Source organism: Bos javanicus, chromosome 3 (assembly GCF_032452875.1).
Source record: "Bos javanicus breed banteng chromosome 3, ARS-OSU_banteng_1.0, whole genome shotgun sequence".
NCBI classification, from domain to species: domain Eukaryota; kingdom Metazoa; phylum Chordata; class Mammalia; order Artiodactyla; family Bovidae; genus Bos; species Bos javanicus.
The window spans coordinates 80,118,197-80,136,209 of record NC_083870.1 but is presented as its reverse complement, the minus strand read 5'-3'; the positions used below and the strand labels follow the sequence as shown (position 1 = coordinate 80,136,209).

Sequence of the window (18,013 nt, the reverse complement as noted above, 5' to 3'; positions counted from 1 at the left end):
AGTAGTGAAACAAAGTATCTATTAGGAAAAAGAGTCCAGCACGTGTGGATAGACACACAGGTGGGCTCAGAGAGTCATGCCCTCGTGGTGGTTTGGATCACTTTTATGGGGCATTTCTGCCAGTTTTCCTGTGGCCAATCATTTTGACTTGCCCAGTTCTTTAGTCCATGTTGATATGTCTCAGGTCCTCCCACGTGTGTGAGCTCATCTCTTAGTCAAGATAGATTCTAGTGAAGAGGCCTATGGGTAGTCAGCATCACTTACTATGAGGTGATGCCCTCTCCCTTTTTGACCTCCAAGGAGACTTGCGTAGTCAGGGAGGTGTCCTTCACTTCAAGAATGAGAAGTATGTGGTCTTTTTTGGGTATGTGGTATGTGGTCTTGTCTGGGCAGGGCTCAGCCTCCTTCATCATCCTGCTTTTATGGAGCTTCTGCTATTACGGAGTTTCGTCCACAGGGAAGAGATTGTTCAGTCGGGGGCCCATCTATCTCCTGCCTCAGTGTGAGCAGTTTGAAGGAAAGGAAGTGTGAATTTCCACCTCCTTTCCCAAGAACAAGGTCTTTCTCACTTTGGTTTTTGCAGCCTTCTGCATCCCCTAATGCCCTTGGGGTCCATTAAACCTGTGATGTTTGCTGGCCTCCTCTCCTGGCTCAGAGGCATCCTCCTAGTCTGCCCCATATCCTGAGGTTCTTCTTATTCCAAAGTCACCCACCGTACTACTCCTACTGATCAGGTTTCTTAGTGCTGACATCTTGGGATGTGTAAGGGGAAAGTGGCCTGCTCATGCTCTTCCCTAGAGAGAATGAAGGATGGTGATTATTCTCCCGACATCTGGAACACATCCATGCCTGGCCTGTGCAGTTACCACGTAAGGCTGCAGCTGCGTTGTTACAAGGGTGTGCCTTGGAACCCATTCGCAGAGATGGTAATGTTTCAAAGTAGAGTGAAGAAAGTACTCCAGCAGTTTATAGAAGCATGTGATATTTTGAGCCACCCCATCACACATCATCCCTTCCTCGGTGAGTTCTCAGTTGGTTCCACATTACATAGTTGTTTCTTTTCCTCCACTTAGGAATCTGCAGATTTTTCTTATGGTCCCCCAGAAATCTACCTCTGGGGTATGTTCTTGATGAAGACCCTTCTAGAGATTGAAAAGTTTTCATGAAGTTAATAGCTTTAGGCTCTCAGAAATGCTTAGGAGATGTCATGAAAATGTGCCTTTTCAAAATTCAGATTTTGCACCATAATTTACTCAAAATATTTATGAGGATTTTAGCATTTTCCAAGTATTGTAATTAACTCACAACTGGGAAATCAGTATTTCTGTAGATGAATATAAGTTGTGTGTTTAAATGTTCTTTTGACATTCTTCCTCACGAAGTACCTTATTCGCAAAAATCCCAGTGTATAATGACTCATGCGTTGCAATCTGCTTTCATGTGGCCACGCTCCTGGAGTAGAGCAATGACACATGACCCCAGACTTGATGTGAAAAATCCCCGAGGCTGCTTTAGAATGCAGTTATATACATATGATGAGGATGAATCTCTTTTTCTCTTTTTTTCTTTCCTCCAGCAGGGTTGCCCGAGGATGATTTCCTTTAAAATAAAGCTTGTCATTTACCGTTGAACAAAGACTTTTGTGTACATTATTAAACAAAAATTCTTATATGGTATTACTATCGTGGGATGCATTATATTTGGACAGGAGACCAGCAGATTTCTTTTCCAAGTTTTTTGTTTGGATAATCTTAATCAAATTTGGAGAATTTGACTAGTTTTGAGCCTATATTTATTGTAGTTCCTATATTTATTCAGGAAACGTGTAACTGGGAGAACTCCAGTTCCTACTTACAGTTTTGCTAACATTCCAGGGCTGGAGCTGGGTATGTGGGGCATGGTTAATCAAGAATTTGCTGTATTGAAAAAGAAAGAAAAAGTCAACACTTGAAAATAGTGCTGTACGTATTCTATAGAGTTGTTTTGTGCACTGCATAAAAGAATGCACACATTCTTAAGTACCACTTAAGGAGTAATGTGTCCCCCTTATACACAAAGCATTTGGGGATGATCTGATGTTTTCAAGGTGGATTGAAGCAGTTAGATTATAAAGAAATTGAGCTAGCTATTTCATTGCATTGTCAAACTAAGCATGAAATTAAATTCTTAATAGAAATTGGGTAATACAACATAACTATAAAATGCCTGTAAGAGAAAAACAGTTCCCAAGGAAGCCTTTCTGGTTCAAGGGGTTGAACACATGCATATTCATTCAAAAAAACATGCTGGGTGCGTTGAGAGACCTCCTCTGGGACTGAGAATTGATATGTCTTGAGAAATCATGTACCTGCTATTTAAACGTAGTATCTTCTGTCTTGAGGTTTTTTTTTTTTAATGCCTGCCTATTATTTTTGTCAGTTAAATGTAAATAAAAATGTTTTATCCAGTATCCAGTAATTATAATTTGTAAGTTATTTTCTTTTCTTCCTACAATGGCTCTCAGAAATCTCTATTTAGGTTATCAGTCAAGTTTCATCTTTTCTTTGCTTTTGCAGAAGTAGAAAACACCTCTTTGTTCTTTAAAACAAATGAAAGTTACAAAGAGTTTAAATTTCAAGCATTTCCCCACGTTTTAAAAAAGTGTAACTTGGTAGAAAATAAATTTCAATTCATTTCCCTGTAGTTATGAAGCACAGTGCAGAATTAATAGATGACCACTTTCCTGGTAGCTCAGCTATAAACAATCCACCTGCAATGTGGGAGACCTGGGTTCAATCCCTGGATTGGGAAGATCCCCTGCAGAAGGGAAAGGCTACCCACTGCAGTATTCTGGCCTGGAGAATTCCATGGAGTCCATGGAGTTGCAAAGAGTCGGACACAACAGAGCAGCTTTCACTTTCACTTTGGAATAAGGATTCATCTTCAATACTGAGCATATAGGCAAAGTGGTCTTAATCTTTGAAATTACTCACTTGGAAAAGGACACACTTAAAGACTTGGCATAAATAAATCAATAGTGATGAGCTACTGTTGACTTATCTATTAAAATTGAATAGTTACAGCTGTTTTGTATACTTACAAATTAATTACTAGATATTATTAAAAGTTGCTCATTCCCTTTCTGTCCTCAGAATAATTAAATAAGATTATCAATTTGATCTTAGCTGGATAATTATTTCATTTAATAATTTAAAGCATAAATGTACATCTATGCTTCTGTCTCAATACTTTAATGTCATCTGCAGTTGAAAAACAAATTTTGCTACCACATTCTGTAAAATTTAATGATTTTTACTGCCCTGCCCCCAAAATTATGCTTGTTCTGCTGACAAATCCAGAATTCTCCAGCAGTTCTATTATTGCTGCATCCTAACCATTTGAGGTTTCTTGGTGAGGCTCTTGCTAAAATCCGCTTGCTGCTGATGAAAATGAGTCGAATGAACTTAATCTACACCTTAGATTACACCTCTGTAGTCTATTCACTTTACTTGTGCCTGTGTCCTCTTTTATGGATGTTTTCTGTCATTCTGAGGCCATTTAGTTAGAGGCTCTGAAACCAAGGGTCCCCCTAAACAACTAACATCAATATTTATCTCCTCTTTTTCTGTAGCTTATCAATAAGGGGAAATTGAGATTATAAGACAGGTACACAGGCTGTGTGAAGATGAGACTATTTGGACCCCCCTTTGACAGATGAATGTGAGATGTCACATAAAACATATTTATGAAAGCTAATTAGATGCATAAGTAGCTACAGGGTTAATATACTTCCCACAAATCAAATGTGAAATTTATGTTGCCTTTATCATTTATCTGCTAAGTCATGTCTGACTCTTTGCAACCCCAGAGACTATAGCCCACCAGTCTCCTCTGTCCATGGGATTTCCAAGGCAAGAATACTGGAGTGGGTTGCTAGTGCTAGATGCTTTTATAACACCTATATATGTAAATCATAGATAAATAGTAAACATCATTTGTTCAACAAAAATCTTTTCTATTCTGTATCAGACTTGATGATCTCATGCTACTTCCTGGCTTTAGTTACCTTTCTAAGCAGCTAACTCATGTGTGTTTGTCTAGCCCAGACTTCACTAAATCCCAGAACTGTGCATCTGACTGCCAATATCATCTCTCTACTTGGATGCTTAACAGGCATCTCAAATTTAGCATGTCCAGAATCAAAGCTCCTGACACTTCCTATTATTCCTGTTTCTCCAGAACAAAAGACCTGGAGTATTTCAAAACATCTCATTACTGCATATCGCCCAGGTACTCCATCAGGGAATCATGTTGCTTCTATCTTCAACATGTATCCTGCGTCAAAACATGTCTTATATTCTTGCTACTACCAAAGGTTCAAGTCACTATGGTCTTATTTGGGTTATTGCTCTGGCCTCCTAACTGGTCTCACTGCTTTTGCCCTTCCCCACCCCACTTCAGACTAGTTTCAACAGAGCCGTAAGAGTCAACCTGTAAAATGTAAATCAGATCAAGTTATCCCTCTGTCCACTGACTTCACTTCAATAGTAAAATGACAATCCAGTTGAGAAATGGACAAAGCTTCTGAATAGGTATTTCTCCAAAGATGTGCAGATGGCCAATAAGCACATGAAAAGATGCTCAACATCACTAGACATCAGGGAAATGGAAATCGAAAACCAGTATGAGCTTTCATTTCACACCCACTAGAATGGCTAGAAACAAAAAGACAGGCAGTAACTAGTGTTGGCAAGGATAGGATACAGTCAGAGCCCTTGTAAATTTCTGGGGGAATGTAAAATGGTGTAGCCACTATAGAAAATTTTGAAAGTTCCTCAAGGTGTTAAACACTGAGTTGCCATCTGACCCAGCAAACCCATTTCTAAGCATATATCAAGACAGATGAAAACATATATCACACAAAAACTTGTATACAAATGCTCATAGCAGCATTATTCATAATAGCCCCAAAGTGGAAACAATCCAAATGTCTATTAACTGATGAATGGATACAGTGGTCTATCCATAAAGTGGAATATTTTTCAGCCATAAAAAGAGAGGAAGTATCAATAAATGCTACAACATGGATAAAATTTGAAAGCATCATGTTAAGTGGGAAAAAAGTCACAAAAGCCCATATAAAATATAATTCTATCTGTATGAAATATCCAGAATAAGCAAAGCCGTAGAAACAGTGTAGATATGTAGTTGCCAGGGGCTGAGGGAAGAGGAAATGAAGAATGACTGCTCATGGGTATGGGCTTGTTTTTTGGGGTGATGAAAATGGTGGGGAATTAGTTGCGATAGTTGCACAGCTTTTGAATATACTAGAAACCAGTGGACTGCACACTTCGCAAAGGTGAATTGTGCAGAAGGTAAATTTCATCTCAATAAGAAAACACAGAAAACAAAAAGTCAAACAAACAAATGAAAAGAGGAAGCAACCTCAATGTCTATCACCTGAAAAGTATGCTGCAGACTTACCTTGGGTGATGAAGATATTCTAGATTGATTGTGGTGATGTTTGAACACCTTGTTGACTATGCTATCAACTACTGAACTGGACTCTTGAAATGCATATTATGGTGTGTGAACTGTATTTTAGTAATCTACAAAACATAATGAATGAGTGGATGAACTTTTTGAACTACAGAAAAGTGAAGGTGCATCAGTTATTCCCATACTTGCCTTTAGGAATATCTTTAGAAATCCAGCCAATAATAAAACAACTCAAATGCTGAGCTTTAATTTACCAGCATTATCATTTTTCTAGATTTTATAGTATTTATTTTATTTATCAGATTCTTAAAATGTGATGTTTTTTGGAAAACACTTTTTTTTTAAAAGGAGAACCCCCAAATCATGTGTCAGGAGCCGTAAAATGTAGGACTATCTCTGGCCATACATAGGACTCACATTTCAGTGGGAAAAGAAAATTAAAAGCTAGATAAAAACAAAATACATGATATGACAGGTGCCATAGGGGAAAATACAGAAGGGGAGGGGTATAAGTAGTATGTGGGTCCTTGCAATGTCAGATTGGGTGACATAGACCTCACTGTGAAAAAGGCATCTGAGTTCAGACCTAAAGGAGATGAGAGAGAGAGCTGTGTGGATGTGAGGGAGGAGTCAGTCTTTGTACAGATCCTTAATTAGCTCTTTAAGATGCTTTTCTAGAAGTGCAAAGTTGGGTTGAAGAGTAAACACATGTTTCATGGTGCCAACGCGTCTTCCTGCTCAGCAGTTCTTGAGAATGCTCTGCCCCCTGCCTAAAAAATATGCCTTTATATTTTAACAGAATTGCTAATTTGTTCAGAAAAAAAAACCACTCCAACTTCATTGTTATTTTTAATTGAATGTTTACATAAAATTGTATATTTAGAAACTGGTGATGTTGAATTCTTTTTCATACTTTTTTTCTAAAACCTTGCTCTCTCTTTTATGAATTGCCTACATGTCTTTTAGAACATTTATCTTTTTTATTGATTTGTAAGAGTTCTTTACATACTAAGATTCTAAACACTGTCTTTTATATTACATATGTATATTTTTAATCAGATGGTATCATATAAAAGACTAGCAAGAGATAGTCCTGTGAATTTCCTACCTGTAGAATTTTCTGAATTTTGTGTAGCCAAAGATATTACTTTTTCCTAAAAATTTGAATTTGTATGTATTCCTAGAAATGTCTCCTCTACTCTAAGCGAAGAAAAATATTCCCTCCTAGAGCTATCATAGCTTCATTCATTCACTTAGAATTTACTTTGGTAAATGGTATCAATCAAGAGTATTTCTCCTGATATTTTTAGCTAGGTAGCTCCATTGGCTAGTAAGTTGGTTAAATGATTTAATTTCAAATATCACTTTTAACATATAGTAAAACTTTATATCCACCTAGCTTATTTCTGGGGCTTCCCAGGTGACTCAGTGTTAAAGAATACATGTGCCAATGGTGTATGTGCCAGGAGATGTGAGTTTGATCCCTAGGTCAGCAAGATCCCCTGGAGAAGGAAATGGCAACCCTCTCCAGCATTCTTGCCTGAGAAACCCCATGGAGAGAGGAACCTGGCTGGGCTACATTCCATTGGGTCACAAAAAGTTGGACACAACTTAGCAACTGAACAGCAAAAGTTTGTGTCTAGAATTTTCTCTTCTGTTCTTTTTGATTTGGGCTTCCGTCATAGCACAGCTGGTAAAGAATCCGCCTGTAATGCAGGAGACCCCAGATCGATTCCTGGTTCGGGAAGATCCCCTGGCTACCCACTCCAATATTCTTGGGCTTCCATTATGGCTCAGCTGGTAAAGAATTCACCTGCAATGCTGGAGACCTGTGTTTGATCCCCAGGTTGGGAAGATCGTTTGGAGAAGGAAAAGGTTTCCCACTCCAGTATTCTGGCCTGGAAAAATCCATGGATTGTATGTGTAGTCCATGGGGTCACAAAGAGTCGGACGCGACTTTCACTTTTTCTTTTTGACTTATCTCTTCCTGAACTGGTGTGCATGCATGCCGTTGCTTCAGGAGTTTCCAACTCTTTGCGACTTTATGGATTATAGCTTGACACGCTCTTTTGTCCATGGGATTTCCCAGGCAAGAATACTGGAGTGGGTTGCCATTTCCTTCTCCAGGGGATCTTTCCAATTCAGGGATGGAACCTCTATCTCCTGCACTGGCAGGCTGATTCTTTACCACTGAGCCACCTGGGTCTGGTACTACATTTAAAAAACGTGTAGCTTTATAACAAGAACACTTTTGGGACTTCCCTGGTGATCCAGTGGCTAAGGCTCTGTGCTTGCTAATACAGGGGACCTGGGCTGGATTTCTGGTCAGGGAACTAGATCCCATATGCTGCAATGAAGATTGAAGATCCTGTGTGCCACAGCTAAGATCCGACCCAGCCAAATACATAAATAGTAATTTTTTTTTTAAGAGCACTTTTAAATTTGATAGAATAAATTTGCATAAATAATCTGCCTTCAGTGCAGGAGATACGTGTTTGATCTCTGGGTTGGGAAGATTCCCTGGAGAAGAAAATGGCGGCATTTTTTTCTGGGAAATCCCATGCACAGAGGAGCCTGGTGGACTATATAGTCCACAGGATCACAAAAGAGTCAAATATGACTTAGCAACTAAACAACAACAACAATTTTTCTTCTTTTTTTTAAATAATAAAACAATATTAGGACTTTCTTAGAGAAGGGTTAGTAGAGTAAGATTAAGTAGCTTTAGCTAAAAATAGGTTTATTTTGTTTCAAGAGATTAGATTGTGACCTATATTTGAGCCTCTGCTTTTCAGTCCTTGGCAATTTAGAACTGTGGTTTCTTATTAAAAGTATTTTTAATTGATTTTCAAGTTTGCCTCTTTCACCCCAATGAGAAATTCTCAAGTTCCTTCTTCTAGCTTGTTTGGGTTTGACACATTCTTAGTAAATGGGAATAAACAGAGTCTGAGTTGATAACTGAGTTAAATTAACTCACAGATAGACTGGTTTGCATACAGGATTTGTTGTACTGTCTTTTTAACTTTCTTAAATAAAAGTTTTATTGAGACATAATTCACATATCATACAATTTGCCTATTTAGAGTGTGTAATTCAGTGGTTTTTAATCTATTCACAGAGTTGTACAGCCATCACTGCAGTCAACTTTAAAACATTTTCATCACTCCAAAAGGAATCCTGTACACAGTGACAGCCACCCATCCCACACCCCCACTACCACACCACGGAGCCCTAAGAAACCGGTAATCGACCTTCTGTCTTTATGGATTTGCCTATCCTGGGTATTTCCTATAGATGGAATCACACAGTACATCATCTTTGTGACTGGCTTCTTACACTTAGCAAAATGATTTCTTTCATTTAAAAAATTTGTGTTGACGAATAAAAATTGCATATATTTAAAGGTGGATTATATGATGTCTTTTTAAATTTAAGGTTCTTATTTTGTATTTGGTTAACAATATAGTTTCAGATGAGCAGTGAAGGGATTCAGCCATACACATACATGTATCGATTCTTCCCCAAACTCTCCTTCAAAAAAGGCTGCCACATAACATTGAACAGAGATCCATGTGCTATACAGTAGATCCTTGTTGGTTATCCATTTTAAATGTAGCTGTGTGGACGTGACCATCCCATGCTTCCTAGCTATCCCGTCTCCCTATCCTTCCCCTCAACAGTCATAAGTTTGTTCTCCAAGTTTGTGAGTCTCTTTCTAGTTTCTAAGTTCATTTGTATCATTTCTTTTTAGATTTCCCGTATAAGGTGTGTCATACAATATTTGTTCTCTGACTTACTTCACTCAGTATGATAATCTCTAGGTCCATCCATGTTGCTACAAATGGCATTATTTCATGCTTTTTAACAGCTGAGTATTATTCCATTGTATATATGTACCACATCTTCCTTATCCACTCCTTTGTTGATGAACGTTTAGGTTGCTTCCATTTCTTGGCTATAAAATATGATGCTTTGATACTGGTATGCATTATGCAATGATGACCACAATGGATTTAATTAACACATTCACCACCTCACATAACTACCATGTGTGTGTGTGTGTGTGTGCATCTGAGAACAGTTGAGATCTACTTTATTACTGAATTCCAAATATGTAATACAGTGTGTGTGCTCTCAGTGGCTCAGTTGTGTCCAGCTCTTTGTGACCCCATGGACTGTAACCAGCCAGGATCCTCTGTACAAGGAATTTTCCAGGCAAGAATACTGGAGTGGGTTGCCATTTACTACACTGGGGGATCTTCCCAACCCAGGGATCAAGCCTGCATGTCTTGCATCTCCTGAATTGGCAGGTGGATTCTTTACCACTGTGTCACCTGGGAAGCCCTATACAATGCAGCAGTGTTAACTATAGTCACTATGTTATACCCTCAGTCTTCGGAAACTCTTCATGTTATAACCAAAGTCATGTACCCTTTTATCAACATATCTCAATTTCTTCACCATACTCCCTCCCCTGCCCCACCCCCAGGTCCTGGTTACTACCATTCTACTTTCTATTCCTATGAGCTTGACTCTTTTTAATAAAAAATTCCACATGTAAGTGATGTCATACAGTATTTGTCTTTCTCTGTCTGGCTTATTTCACTCATATCATGTCCATCAGGTTCAGCCATGCTGTTGCAAATGTCAGGACTTCCTTTTTTTCTCCTGGCTGAATAATATTCCATTGTATATTCATCACATCTTTATCCATTCATCCATTAATGGATATGTAGCCTGTTTTCATATATTAGCCACTGTAAATAATGCCACGATGAACATGGATGTGCAGATAGCCCTTTGAGATTTTGATCTTATTTCCTTTGGATATACATCCAGGAGTGGGATTGTTGAGTCGTCTGGTAGTTCACTTAATTTTTTCAGGAACCACATATTATTTTACACTATTGCTGTACATTCCAACCAACAATGGATAAGGGTCCCCTTTCCTTCTCATCCTCACCAACATTTTTTATCTCTTGTATTTTTGATAATAGCCATCTTAACAGGTGTTCAGTGATATCTCATGGTGGCTTTATTTTTAATCTATCTATCATTTATCTACTTATTTATGTTTTATTTGGCCTCACTACCCTGCATGTAGGATCTCAGATCCTTGACCAGGGATTGAACCTGTGCCCCCCTGCAGTAGAAGTACAGAGTCTTAACCACTGGACCATCAGGGAAATCCTTTATGGTGATTTTAATTCGCATCTCCCTTATTAATGAAGTTGATTACCTATTGGCCATTTGAATGTCTTCTTTGGAAAAAAAATGTCTATTTTCCCTCTGTCCATTTAAAAAATCTGATTATTTGGCTTTTTGCTATTGAGTTGTAATGAGCTCTTTATATATTTTGGATATTAACCCCTTATTAAGTATATAGTGTTAGCCTAAAACAAAAAATGCCCAGTTATTTTATCAGCAAAACTGGTTTATTTGGGAGCAGTAGAGAATTGCAAATTGGGACATACAACTGTGAAACACCCTATAAAGCGAAAGAGAGAAAACTCCTTTTTGAGAAGCATGGAAAATTGGGAGGGGCTATTATAAACTAAAAGTCCATGGGAGGAAGCTGAGAGTTCATTGGCTGAGGTGTGACTGTTTCTCATTGGCAAAACTGTTGCCAGGCAGAGAAAAGCTCTTTCTCCTGCTAGCTATAGTAAAGGACTATCACTTCCTGCCAGAGGCGCAAGGCACATCTCTTCCTGTTGCGCCCTGAATTGGCTTGTGTGGTACATACATGAGAGCTTCTGCTTCTAGCCTCCTGACCCTGTTTTAGTCAGGTTCCCCTCTGTTAATTTTCATGATGGTCTGCAATTATCTTCTCCCATTCTGTAGGTTGCCTTTTCAATTTATTGCCCTCATGATGTTTAAGATAAATTATTTAAAGTAAACAAATATTTAAGGAATAAAATTTGACAATGGTGAAGGCTATGAGGAATAAATCAGGAAAAAGGCTTAGGGAATGACTTCTAATAACGGCTGCTTAGTGTGGAGCGAGATGATTATTAAGTAGCAATGTGGCTGATGAGAAGGAACAGACATGATGGCTGAAGTGAGCATTTCTATTTTTTTGTTGTTAATTTGTTTATTCATCCTTTCAATAAACTTTTGTTGAGTTCCTACTGTGTGCGACATATTATTCTAGGAGTTGAAAATATAGTAGTGAAGAAGCTATATTTAAAAAGCCTACCCCTAGGCAGCTTATGATTTTTTGTAAAGTAACAAGGAATAAAGTACATAAATAATTAAAGGGCATGGAATGTTAGTGGAAATGCTAAAGTAAAAAACATAAAAAAAGGAAAAGGATAAAGAGAGTGAATGTGCACATAGGTATGGGTGAATGGTGGTTTTCATTTAAGGTACAGTGGCCAGGAAAGACTTAGAAGATGACGTTTGAAGGAAGTGAAGGAAGACTTACATAGTTATGCAGGTAGCAGTGAGGAAAGATGATCCAAGAAAAATGGCAAGCAGGTCCAAACGTCCTGAGGTGGAGCATGCACACTGGCTAGCAAGGAGGGTGGCTGGGGGAGAGTGGAAAGCAAAAGACAGTGTGTATACGGGCTAGACAGACCCTATGGGCCTTATGCATGTACGGAAATGATTTTTGCTTAGAGAGGAGAAGCCACTAGAGGGATCTGAGCAGAAGTAACATATGACTTAGCTCTTAATGGGGTTGCTTTCATTGTGATTTAATTTAAGCTTTTTTTTTTTTTTTTTAAGAAAGAGGAATAAACGGCTTTTGCTTTTCCAATAACTGTGTCGCCTTTGAAAGAAGAAAAAAAAGAGAGATCAAAAACTTCGGAAAGCATAAATAAATGCATTTTATTCAGGGACAGATGGCTAAGACAACAAGGGTGACTCACAGTCACAAAATCAGTTAAGTGCTCAGGAAATGGCTTGGTCCCTAATTAATCACTCCGTGTTGTTAAACTCTGTGGAGATAAATTTAGCTGGCAGTAGGTGGAATAAGACTGGTTCTCATGAAAACATGTTTTCAATAAAGTTGGCCAAAAATGCTGTGTAAAACTCAAATAACCCAAACCATGTTCTAATAATGTTGCATTTGGTGTTTCACGTTCCCAGCAGCGACCATTTGAGGCAGGTAGACTGAGGAAAACATTTGATTTAGCAGAAGGGGCTAGGTTACTGTGGTGGGTGAGGGAAGGAGATAGTCCTGCAATATACAAATGCTTTGGTGTTACCGCCCTCTGGTGGCGATTCTATAAGTTGACTTCCGTGGGATTCGGGCCTATTTGCTGTCTAGGCTCACACTTGGTCAAATTCGAACTATCGATAAAAGGAAAGTGATTTCTTAGTATTAGTCCTTGGATTGCATTTATTTAATGCGCTTAATAAGTAGGCAGAAAGTCTCTATTTTAGTGACTGGCAGCACTATTTTTTCTAAGGAAAAATGATTTTTCGTTTATTTAAACTCAGAGGAGCCTTTTAAGTGTCTAGGACAGGGACCCCGGACAAGGTGAGGGGTTTGAAGTGTTTTGCATAATAAAATTTTGAGAGAAAGCTGGGCTTTGTGGGAGAAAGAGGAAGGAGGTGCAGTTGTGGGGTTGGGGATGTGGTGGGGAATACATCTGAGAAGGAGTCCTGGGGAAGAAGACAAATCCTGCCCGGAAGAGCTGGAGCTTGAGGTTAAAACAGTGCCTATGAGACCCTCCTTTGAAGATGACAGTCCAAGGATTTTTAGCACAAATATATTGAATAATACTGTTTCAGTCATCTGCACGTCAGAGGTGAAACCCTCTGATTTCCACGCTGCCTCTCCCTCCTTTGCCTAGACTCACAGTCAAACCTACAATATACATTGTCAGTGGACTTGTGTTCAGGTACATCCAAGGAGTGGGGGTTTGAAGAAAAAGAGGATGATTGCATGCTGGAGTAAAGGTGGGCCAAGTGAGAGTGAGAGTTGTGAGTCACAGGGTAAAGATAAAGAATTCAGAGTTGAGGTAGGGGATATTTGTATACTAACGACTGGTTCACGCTATTGTACAGCAGAAGCCAACACAACATTGTAAAGCAATTATCCTCCGATTTAAAAATTTTTTAAAAAGAATTCAGAGTAAAATGGACACAATGAAGCCAGTGGAAGAAGTGCTCAGTCGCTCAGTCGTGTCTGACTCTTTGTGACCCCATGGACTGCAGCACACCAGGCTTCCCTGATCTTCACCATCCCTGAGCTTCCTCAAACTCATGTCCATTGAACTGGTGATGCCCTCCAATCATCTCATCCTTTGTCCTCCTCTTCTCCTCCTGCCTTCAGTCTTTCCCAGCATCAGGGTGTCTTCTAATGAATAGGCTCTTTGCACCATGTGGCCAAAGTATTGGAGTTCCAGCTTAAGCACCAGTCCTTCCAATGAGTATTCAGGTTTGATTTTCTTTAAGATGGACTGGTTTGATCTCCTTACTGTACAAGGGACTGTCAAGAGTCTTCTCTAGCACCGCAGTTCAAAAGCATCAACTCTTTGGCACTCAGCCTTCTTTATGGTCCAGCTCTCACATCCATACATGACTGCTGGAAAAACCATAGCTTTGACTAGATGGACCTTTCAACAGTATGAAAAGGAAAAAGTATAAGCAACCCCAAATACTTTAGAAATACTTGTTGGAGAAAACTCTGCTATATGTGGTTGTGAAATAGAATTTATATTTTGTAGAAAGGCAAGAAAAAGTTGGGGCTTCTCAAGTGGCACTAATGATAAAAGAATTTGCCTGCCAACTCAGGAGACATAAGAGACATAGGTTCAGTCCCTGGGTTGGGAAGATCCCCTGGAGTTGGAAATGGCAACCCACTCCAGTTTTCTTGCCTGGAAAATTTCATGGACAAAGGAGCTCCATGGGCTACAGTGCATGGGGTCACAGATGAAAACTTTTCTCTGTCCTCTGGCCTCTTCTCTCCAGTCTACTGTGCATTGTTTATCTGCATTATGCATTGACCAGAACTTCCCATTGGCAGAAATGCCTGCTCAATCATAAAAAGCAATATTCTTTTAGCATCAATAAGACAACTCTTTAAAGGTAACATTCCTTCTTGATTAGGGGTCACAAGAAGCTTAGATCTGGATTAGATGGTTGACTTTAAAAAATGCACAATGTGAGAATTGTGAATTATGTTTTATTTGAGGCAAAATGAGGACCACAGCCTGGGAGACAGCACCTCAGATAGCTCTGTGAAACTGTTCCAAAGAGGTAGGGGGGAAGGACTGTATATATGTGTGATTTTGGTGAAGGGGGAGTTCATGCAATCAAGCATATATTTTTCCAAACGGTTTCTGCTGTTCTTGTGAAGCTTCTACCAGTCACAAGAAATAGTCATCATCGTGAAGGATTTTAGATTTACTCCTTATAGAAGTAGACAGCAAGTACCAACAGCAAGTGCTAATTTATAGTTGACAGAACTGTATAGTCTTCAGTTTAGCAGATGGACAATGGCTAGTCCATTCTAAATGAGATCAGTCCTGGGCGTTCTTTGGAAGGAATGATGCTAAAGCTGAAACTCCAGTACTTTGGCCATCTCATGAGAAGATGGCCATTGGAAAAGACTTTGATGCTAGGAGGGATTGGGGGCAGGAGGAGAAGGGGACGACAGAGGATGAAATGGCTGGATGGCATCACCGACTCAATGGACATGAATTTGAGTGAACTCCGGGAGTTGGTGATGGACAGGGAGGCATGGTATACTGTGATTCATGGGGTTGCAAAGAGTCAGACATGGCTGAGTGACTGAACTGAATTGAACTCAAGGCTAAGGTTTTTCCAGTGGTCATGTATGGATGTGAGAGTTGGAGTATAAAGAAAGCTGAGCGCAGAAGAATTGATGCTTTTGAACTGTGGTGCTGGAGAAGATTATTGAGAATCCCTTGGACTGCAAGGAGATTCAACCAGTCCATCCTAAAGGAGATCAGTCCTGGGTATTCATTGGAAGGACTGATGTTGAAGCTGAAACTCCAATACTTTGGCCACCTGATGTGAAGAGCTGACTCATTGGAAAAGACCCTGATGCTGGGAAAGATTGAAGGCGAGAGAAGGGGATGATAGAGGATGAGATGGTTGGATGGCATCACCGACTCAATGGACATGGGTTTGGGTGGACTCTGGGAGTTGTTGATGGACAGGGAGGCCTGGCATGCTGTGGTTCATGGGGTGGCAGAAAGTCAGACACAACTGAGTGACTGAACTGAACTGAACTGAACTGAATGGACAATGGCAGGTCATTTCTTTCTTAGCCCCATTACAAACTCACTCAGTTTAGTTTCATTTGCCTCTCAAATAAGACAAACAAAATCATTAAAGAAAGTGGACATCAAGTTTCAAACAGATGATAGAGTTCATAGGGAAAAGCAAAAAGGACATAAGAGTTGAGCATACTTGGGATAAAACTTCAAAATTTCGTTGCAGGATGAATAAGCTCTAAAGGAATAAAAATATATGCTCTAAGTATTAGGAATATAATAGTAAGTACTCAATGAACACAGAATAAATGATTGAATGGATTAATTGATGTGGGAAAGGGTGCATCTTATTTTTTGGTTTTGGTATCCTTTCTTCATAGAACAACTAGAATAGTACCTGATCCATAGTAGGGACTCAAAAATATTGAAAGGAAGAATACAAAGGAAGGAGGGGAGAGGAGGAAAGGATGAGTCACTTCAAGTAAGAAGTATGGTCAGGAAGCAACAGTTAGAACTGGACATGGAACAACAGACTGATTCCAAATAGGAAAAGGAGTTCGTCAAGGCTGTATACTGTCACCCTGCTTATTTAACTTCTATGCAGAGTACATCATGAGAAACGCTGGGCTGGAAGAAACACAAGCTGTAATCAAGATTGCCGGGAGAAATATCAATAACCTCAGATATGCAGATGATACCACCCTTATGGCAGAAAGTGAAGAGGAACTCAAAAGCCTCTTGATGAAAGTGAAAGTGGAGAGTAAAAAAGTTGGCTTAAAGCTCAACATTCAGAAAATGAAGATCATGGCATCCAGTCCCATCACTTTATGGGAAATAGATGCAGAAACAGTGGAAACAGTGTCAGACTTTATTTTTCTGGGCTCCAAAATCACTACAGATGGTGACTGCAGCCATGAAATTAAAAGACGCTTACTCCTTGGAAGGAAAGTTATGACCAATCTAGATAGCATATTCAAAAGCAGAGACATTACTTTGCCAACAAAGATTCACCTAGTCAAGGCTATGGTTTTTCCTGTGGTCGTGTATGGATGTGAGAGTTGGACTGTGAAGAAGGCTGAGCGCCGAAGAATTGATGCTTTTGAACTGTGGGATTGGAGAAGACTCTTGAGAGTCCCTTGGACTGCAAGGAGATCCAACCAGTCCATTCTGAAGGAGATCAGCCCTGGGATTTCTTTGGAAGGAATGATGCTGAAGCTGAAACTCCAGTACTTTGGCCATCTCATGCAAAGAGTTGACTCATTGGAAAAGACTCCAATGCTGGGAGGGATTGGGGGCAGGAGGAGAAGGGGACAACAGAGGATGAGATGGCTGGATGGCATCACTGACTCGATGGACGTGAGTCTCAGTGAACTCCAGGAGTTGGTGATGGACAGGGAGGCCTGGCGTGCTGCGATTCATGGGATCGCAAAGAGTCAGACACGACTGAGCGACCGATCTGATCTGATCTGATCTGATGGTGTTCTAAGTCACTTCAGTCATGTCCAACTCTTTGGGACCCTATGGACTGTAGCCTGCCAGGCTCCTCTGTCCATGGGATTCTCCAGGCAAGAATACTGGAGTAGGTTGCCATATCCTTCTCAAGGGGAACTTCCCGACCCAGTGATCGAACCCGGGTCTCCTGTATTGCAGGCAGGTTCTTTACCTTCTGAGCCACCAGGGAAGCCCCTGGCTTTGGGGAAGAAGTGTGGCATTGGGTCAAAAAACTATTAAACATTTTAAATTCTTTCATTCCATTGCAGTTTTCACTTTTGCTACCACCCACTTGCTTCATTGTTGTAATACTGTATTTGTTTCATCCCTTATGGTTTACAAAGTTCTTGCATTTTCATGTTTTCACATAGTCCATGAAACACTATGTGAAAAAACAGCAGCATTCTTGGGAAAACTCTGGGCTCTCCAGCTTTAGATAAGAAGTAACCTAACTGTTTTTCAGACTCAAGTTTTCTAAGTTCAAGAGTAGTGATTTTCCACTCTACAAATTCCAACATATAAGGACAGTAAGCTAGAAGTGTGGGTTATCTTGCCCTCCCAACTGGTATACTTTTGATAGTGGAAATAGGCGCCGTTCATTATGCTTGGCCAGCAAGTGTTGAGACTGTCCGAATTACTATATCTGAGATATAGTAACTCTATGTGTTGTTGGTCAGTCGCTAAGTCATGTCCGACTCTTTGTGACCCCATGGACTATACCAGGCTTCCCTGTCCTTCACTATCTCCTGGAGTTTGGTCAAACTCATGTCCATTGAGTCAGTGATGCCATCCAGCCACCTCATTCTCTGTCACCCCTTTCTTGTCCTGCCCTCTTCCCACCATCAGGGTCTTTT

The 18,013-nt window shown here is 39.8% G+C and overlaps 1 non-coding gene across 1 annotated transcript; it reads right to left on the bottom strand.

Annotated features, from left to right (window-relative positions):
- Positions 1-10,590: 10,590 nt before the first annotated feature.
- Positions 10,591-10,664, bottom strand: TRNAR-UCU (transfer RNA arginine (anticodon UCU)). The gene has a single exon. It is a non-coding gene; the product is annotated as a tRNA-Arg (tRNA).
- Between the last annotated feature and the right edge of the window lie 7,349 nt (positions 10,665-18,013).